Raw genomic sequence first — 8000 nt, 5'->3', positions numbered from 1 at the left:
CGCGCCCGGAGCCTGTGCCCCGCAGAGGGAGAGGCCACAACAGTGAGAGGCCCGCGTACCGCAAAAAAAAAAAAAAAAAAAAAAAGTTACTGAGCACTTACCATGATCCAGCCTCTGCCTCTAAAACACGGGGATGTAGCCGTGAACAAATCAGAAATGGTGCCCTACCGCATGGAATTCACAATCCAAAGACATGTTGAATAATTACAAGAATGATGAGCATTGCAAAAGTAAGGTGCAGGATCTTAGGAGTGCTTATAACTGGGAGAACAGACTTAGTTTGGGTAGTTAAGAGATTTTGTGATGGGAGAGACGTGACTGTTCTCTTGCTAATCGGTCTCCATGAGAATGGAGTGGGGGGTGGGGAGGGGGTAGAGTTGACCTCAGTGTGCATTCTGTGGACAGAATACCTATTTCTCCAAATGACAGTGTGAGCATCGGTGTAAGAATGACCGTACACTGAGGAAACAGATTTAGGAGGAGCAGTGGGCCACGACTTCACCCCCAAACAGATGAACATAAACCATTCCAGGGAGTCTTGCCTTTTCTCTTGGAAATATCCCACAAACAACCTCTGTAAGGAGGGGAAGAGTGGTCCATTGATAAACTTGGGAGCTGGAGAGAGCATGTGACCTGCTAATGTGGAAATTATGGACTGGGGCTGATTTTTGAGGTCAGACTTCTCTGAAGATGTCTGACATATGATCCAAAAACCCAGCAGAATGCACCACATTTTATTTATCTGGGCAAATTAACCTCAAAGTACAGTGTCCCTCAGGAGGTTTGGGGAAGATGTTCTACAGTCAACACAAACACAGCAACAGTGGCTTGGGTTCAAAGCAGAAGTCCAAACATCATAGAGCAGTTCCCAAACCCTAGCACACACCAGAATGGCCAGGAAGGCTTGTGAAAAGCCAGGTTGCTGGGCCCACCCCCAGAGCTCCTGAATCAGGAAGTCTGGGGTGGAGGCCGGGAATCTGCATTTCTTACAAGTTCCCAGTTGGTGCTGATACTGCTAGGCCACATTTTCATAACCACCCTTCCTGCATATATTGTGAGACTTTTCAGGACCTGGCGCCAAGTCTCTCACTCACACTTCTTTGCCACAGTTAGGTTCCCCATCATGCACCTGCCCAGCCCAAGAAACGGAGATTCTTTTTCTATGCGCCCAGAACATAAATGAGTCTCTTCTATATATCTGTTGATTCTGTTCCCTCCGTCCATGAAATCCTTCAAAGATTTGTGTAAATACTGCTTTCTCTCCATCAAGCTTTTTCTGATCTCCCAACAACAAAATTAAATTTTAAATTGATCGAGTGTTCTGTGCACTAATCTGTGTGGCTGATTATGATCTCCCTAATGGTATCTTGTCATTCAGGTGTTCATTCAATAAACATGTATGAGGTACCAATTGGGTGCACGTGCCTGGGCCCAGCTGGGGGCTAAGGTTGTAACAGGGAAAGATGTAAACTCTACACTTTCCAGGAGCTTATTTCATGAACAGAAAGAGAAGTAAGTTGATAACTACAATACAGAGTGATCAGTACTAAACTTAGTTATGGGAGCACTTGGGAAAGACACTCAACCCAGTGTTGACTGGTTCAGAAAAGATTTTCCAGAAGAAATGATTCCTTTCTGACACGGGAAGGATGAGTGGGATTTAATGACAAAAGGTATAGGAAGAGAAAAGCAGGGAAAGGGTGACCCAAGCCAGAGATGAGAGAGGGTTTAAGACTGAAGAATCAACTCTGAGAAAAGGAGGGATAAGAGAGGAAAGCTGGGGGAAAGTCTGGGGCTAGTTTGTGAAATCCTTAAACACCTTGGGTAGCAGTTTTGGTCCAATCAGGAGGTAGAAATCACACGGTAGGTTAAACAGGGGAAATCACAGGCCCTAAATTGATAACTGACTTACCATGTCAGAAAATTTTAAATGAACTACATCACTTTCTCTTCTCAATACAAGCCCAAGAAGGAAAAGGAGCTCTTCGCATAAATAATTACTTGTTGGTCTTAATTTCCTACAGAGTCTGCTGTACACAACAACAAACCACCAGCTCACCTAGCACTGAGTTTAGAGCACATTTTCCACCTAAAACCATGTTCCAGATTCAGGGCAAAGAGCAACTGGATGTTCCTCAAGCCAAGCCTCAAGGAAATTCGTCCAACATTCCCAATTGCAACGAAACCCCAAATCTAAAAAAGGCAATTTGTGCAATGTCCATTATGGAAGTTTCTGTACAGCTGCGGTCAGGTTCTCCCAGTGCTCGTGAAGTGATGAGTCACAAAAAATGAGGGAGCATCCATTATTCCAGAAGACTGACCATACGATATATTTATACCTCAGACCATCTGTAGTAAACATATATTAAATTTAGACATATATATACATTTGTATATGGAAGGTTTTGTGCAATAGTGAATAACCTCTCACTGTGTATGTTCTAAACACTTAAAAGAAAATAGAAATTATCTCTATTCTGCCCCTTTATAATACTTGTTTTGGTTATAACAGGAAACTAGTGATTTTTTAAAAATGAGATCAGAAAATTCAGCAGATAGTTTGGGTCCCTTATTTAAAACCAAAGGATAAGGGAAAGTAAGGGAGAAGGAAAGTAGGAGATTGAGAGTAGAGGGAATTAATCATAGAATGCCTATGGTCAGAACCATTAAGGTTTCTATAGGACCTTCTGCTGTTTGAAAGATGACTTCTGACAACACTTCCTCTTGCCCTTTGGATCCTCCTCCAGCCTCCTGAGGACTCTGCTCATTCCCCTTAGCCTGCACTCACTCCCTGTTTGTGGCATAGCCTGAAGTTCCGGCATTGTCTTATCATTCAATACCCTCCCTTCTGTATGCTGTCAAACACATAGGGGCTTCAGCTACCAAACATGAATTCCCAGCTTTTGAACGCTCATTCCGTATTTTCAGCTGCCCATTTATTGTAACCGGGTTATTCTGCCCCATCTTTTACCTCCTCTCAGTTAAAGAACAACACACCTGCATCCTTTGCCAGGTAACTGTGCAGGACATCCCACTAGAGTGGGTAGAGTATAATTCCCCAGCACTGTGATGTTAGGCTTTGCCGGGTGACTTGCTTTGGCCAATGCAATGTGAGTAGTCATGAAACAAGGAAAAGTTTTCAATGAATCTGCATGATTTGGCTTGGCCTCTTGGGCTTCTGTCTGTCATCACAAGGGAAGGAGTACACCTTACATGACCACTGGTCCCAGAATGAGACATCTGGAGCAGACTTGAAACTTACCTGCAGCCTGAGGCCAGGTGTGGCCGGAGGGAGAGATTACACAGGTGCACGAGAGAACTTTCGGGGGTGAATGATATGTTCATTACCTTGATTATAGTGATGGTTTCACAGATATAGTCATATGTCCAAACATCAAACTTTACAGTTTAACTCTCTGCAGTTTATCGTACGTCAAATGATACTGCAATAATTGTTCAAAATATGTCTCAGTTTTTAAATGATCAGATGTTATATGAAATTTCAAAATTAATAATAAGGTTTTGTCCTATTAAAGAGGGATTCATTTGCAATTTTTCTTCATCTGTGCTAAGTTGCACATTCAGTCGGTTTCTTTTTATTATTTTACTTACAAAATTAGAATAGTCTAAATAAATTTTTGTCCCTATTGACTTGGAGAGTTACCCATGATAAATTCTTGAGAAATAAAAAGCAAGTCGCAGAGTAAAATGTATGGTAAAATGTCATCCTTTTGTTAATAAAAAGAATGAGAATGAAGAGAACATATGTGTGTCTATTCAGATATTAATTTACATGTTTGTTTGAACACAGAGAAAGGTGGTCAGGGCTGGCAGCAAGCATTTAGTCCTTTTGGATATCAGGTTAGTAAGTTTATCTTACTCAAATGTTGGAAATCGCCTTTTTCAACTTGGGAGATCTTAACTGGTCAGCGAATTCCTAATGCACCCGTTTTGTTGCCTTCTGCTCTCGAAAGTATTTCTTCGTGGTATGTTGGAAAGTTCGGATGGGTTTTAAAATATGACCAGTAATACATCATCAGTGATTATCTTCAGTAAGTGAAGAAAATCATCAAGCACTGGGGATGAATCAAATTCCCAGCAATGGAAGTGTTTGTACCAGTTTGATTTTCGTAAGTAATCCTAATATGTTATGTAATCCTTGATATTAAAAGTCGTGGCATTTTGGAACCGACATGGAGTTTACGTTGTTGAGATGGTCCACTTGAGCAAGCTACTTGAAACAATATTTTTAAAAGGGTATTTTAGTATCGTGGAAAAGTGTGGGTTTTTTCCTCATCCTTCATTTGAAAAAAAAATCGTGAGAACACATTCCCCCACAAGAGCCAGCATACGCTAGTGCCAAAATGGGAATGTGTACAGCTCAGTTAATTAACAAAGACCCAGACAAGACATACACTCGTTAGACGTGGTTTGCTAGGACTTGGAATTTTCTCCATTTCTTTCAACCCTGACTTAGGAATGGGTGGTATAGCATCAGGGCTACCTCACTGCACTACTTTGGCTGATAACACTGCCATTGTCTTCCTCAAGCACAATGTCAGTACTGTTTCTTGGAGTTGTTTCTGCCAGTTCCCTTTGAATCAAGCAGTGTGTGAACCAGCATTGGGTGAGAGCCCCTTTATTTGCAGAGCACTGCCATCATTACTGATTCTAGCCACCTTTTGCAGCCTGCAAGTGAATCACAAAATAACTGTTAACTGCATGGAAAATGTCTTCTCCTGTGTCAGGGACTTAAGCAATTAAATAGAACAAGATGTTGTCTTGCACTTTCCCCTCATATGTGTCCTGCAAAAGGCTAAGAGCTCATTCACACTCTGAACATCAATAGAGTCAACCAACAAAAAAGCAATAGCAGTCTCTCCGTTGTGCACTACCATGAATAAGAAATCCCAAAGTGTCACTGGATGAGGGAATCTTGCTAAAGCCTCATTCTGATTTCTTCCAGGGCATATTTTTTAACTTGAGGCTAGTCTTATAATGGTCCTGGCCACAGTGTAACTAAGATGTTTTGCTTCAAGGAGTAGGAATTTGGATGATACTTCAAGAGCTTTGATTGCTTCACTGCCTTAATTAAATCACCAATTTTGTATTGGAAAGCATTATTTTGTCCTTGTTCTGGACAAACTCAAGGGCTTAACAGTTATACCGCTAGGCTTTGTTTAAAAATTAAATGAAAATCTTGTTGACTTTATGTTCCTACTCTACAAAATTCCAAAACTGATAATACATTGCATGTTAGAGAGTAATACAATCTAACTTTCATGTATTCACTCACTCACTCATTCATGCATTCATTCATTCATTTTGAAAGTCAGGATTCTTTAGGTGTAATTTGCTTATAGTAAAATGTACCCTCAGATATTCATTTTGATTCCTCCTGTGCATACAATTTAGGGGAGAGGCTATCAAAAACATGTCACATTGGCACACATAGCCACTTTGTCCCAACATACACATATTTACAGAGACACTTGAGTCCTATTCCTTTATAACATTATTTTGGGCTGTAGTAACGAAACACCTATTTTCATCACTAACTTTATGCTCAGCAAATCACTTTTGAACAGCTAAAAGAAAACGGAGGCTGGTTTTCCTGACATGACGCAAAGTCCACAGGTAGGTGGTGACTGAGGTTGGTGCAGTGGGTCCACAATGCTGGGGTTGACTGCCCTGTGATTCTCTTGGCCTCAAGGTTACAAGGTGGTTGCTGCCCCTCGAAACAAACATCATGTTTAATAATGGATATGAGCAGATGGGGAATGGGGGAATGCCAGCTGCATCTGTCCATTTTTTAAAGAAATCAAGAGCTTCCCCAGGCCCCCACTTGCAGCCTCTCTGCTGACTTCCTCTTCTAACTTGCTGCCTCAGATTGGGTCACACGTCCAGCCTTGATGCAAAGGATACTGGGAAATGAGGTGCTTAGGTTTCCAGTCTCTTAGGAGAGGAAGGGTTGGGGAGAAGGTGCCTGGGGATGGATGTCTTAAGAGTCAAACTACAATGTCTACCATGATGTTGACATACCACCATTATGCTGTTTGAAGAACAGAGGAAAGGAAAAGGAAGGGGAGGGGAGGGGAGGAAACGTGGGCTACAGATGGGCTGAAGTTTAGTCCCAGCTCTGCCACTTCCTAGCTATGGGAATGCTAGGACTTTAGGAAAGTTATTTAGTGTATCTACGCCTAGTTTTCTCACATAAGAAGATAGTGATAATAACTATCCCATTGGGCTTCCCTGGTGGCGCAGTGGTTGCGCGTCCGCCTGCCGATGCAGGGGAACCGGGTTCGCGCCCCGGTCTGGGAGGATCCCACATGTCGCGGAGCGGCTGGGCCCGTGAGCCGTGGCCGCTGGGCCTGCGCGTCCGGAGCCTGTGCTCCGCAACGGGAGAGGCCACAGCAGAGGGAGGTCCGCGTACCACAAAAAAAAAAAAAAAAAAAAAAAAAAAAAAAAAACTATCCCATAGAGAAGTTGACAAAATAAAATATGATTTATGCAGAGAGCTAAGCCCAACACCTGGCACATAGTAATCAATCACTCAAGGTCACTACCACCACCCCACTGCTATCACTACTACAACTACTACTGGTAATCATTATTATTACTATATGTGAAAATATTTCCAGTTAGGTAAGGCACTCTGTAAACAATCCAATTTACAGAATTTTATAAATTCCCTTCCTTCTATCTCTTCCCTTTTAATTATTTGGCAACAGGATGTTATTGAAAATATTTAAAGAATTATCCCTGGGATTTGATTCATTCACTTGATCAACAAAGATTTACTGAACACCTGCCATATGCCAGGCACTCTGCAGAATACTGAGGGTGTGAGGGTGACTGTAACATGTGCAATTTAATTGGTGAGACAGACATTAAATGAAAAATCATAAACATGAAAGCCTAATTAAAACTGTGGTTAATTATAAATACTGGGGTTTTCCCCTTTTAAGAACATTAAAGCTTTTTAAAAGTCCAGAAGTTGAGTAATTTTTAGACATCTATAAAAGTCACTCCAAAACTCTGAAACAAGTTGAAACTCTCTTTGCCTGGTTTTGCATTAAGGGCATTTTGAAAATTAATTCCTGTACATTGTTAGGAATGTATTTCTTTGTATGAGAACTATATTTCCTGCAACTGAAAATTAATGTAAGATGTTGGCTGTCCTGGAATGGAACAACCAACCCTATGAAATCATTTTGTGGTTTGATACTTCATTATTAGCCGGAGGAGTCTCCACACACCCCCAGTCCCCAACTTTATGCCACTGCAAATAGCAATTAGTTCAAGTAGAAAAGAGTACAGCCAGGTGCACTGATTGAAGTTTGGGGGCTTTCTTTCTCCTTTAGTTGTGGTGGGGTGGGAGTGCAGGGGGTGTCAGGGAGGAGAAACCTCTTTTGTTAAGTATTTGCAGTCTGTGGGCATCCTGGTAATTCAACAGGCATCTGTGGAATCCTGGGGCATTGGGACCTTTTGTGTTTAACCATCAAGCTCTAACCTCAAGGGCGTTTGCTGTGGGTTGAAATGGGAGTTGTGAGGCTTATTCACTGATGTGCAAAATGACATGATCCTCTTAACAGAATGAGTTTCATGAGATGAAAGGCAAGAACACAGTTGAGCTTAGCGTCTTATAAAGGAATCCAAGAGATATTTATTAGAAATTGAGTTATCTTTTTATAGATACATAAGATGTGGAAGATAAAGTCCAGATAAAGTATGTTTGCATGATTTTGCTCTTTTACATCCCTAAAAAGCAAAGGAACAAATACTTGGAATCTTTTTACTGGGTTTTGATTGTTTTGAGAGTTCTTTAGAATTCTTGGTACAAAAATGTACATAAGTCTGAAAATTGGAATTGAATTGAAATAGACATATTGAGAGAGTGATACTAGACACGTTTCTCTGTTGTTCTAAAAATTTCTCCAGGGTATTATTTACTACATTGTTTCCCCCAAACTCCCCAGGCAGGACAGAGTGGCCTCAAA

The sequence above is a fragment of the Physeter macrocephalus genome, chromosome 6 (assembly GCF_002837175.3).
Source record: "Physeter macrocephalus isolate SW-GA chromosome 6, ASM283717v5, whole genome shotgun sequence".
Lineage (NCBI taxonomy): Eukaryota > Metazoa > Chordata > Mammalia > Artiodactyla > Physeteridae > Physeter > Physeter macrocephalus.
Note: the sequence above shows the minus strand (reverse complement) of the source record.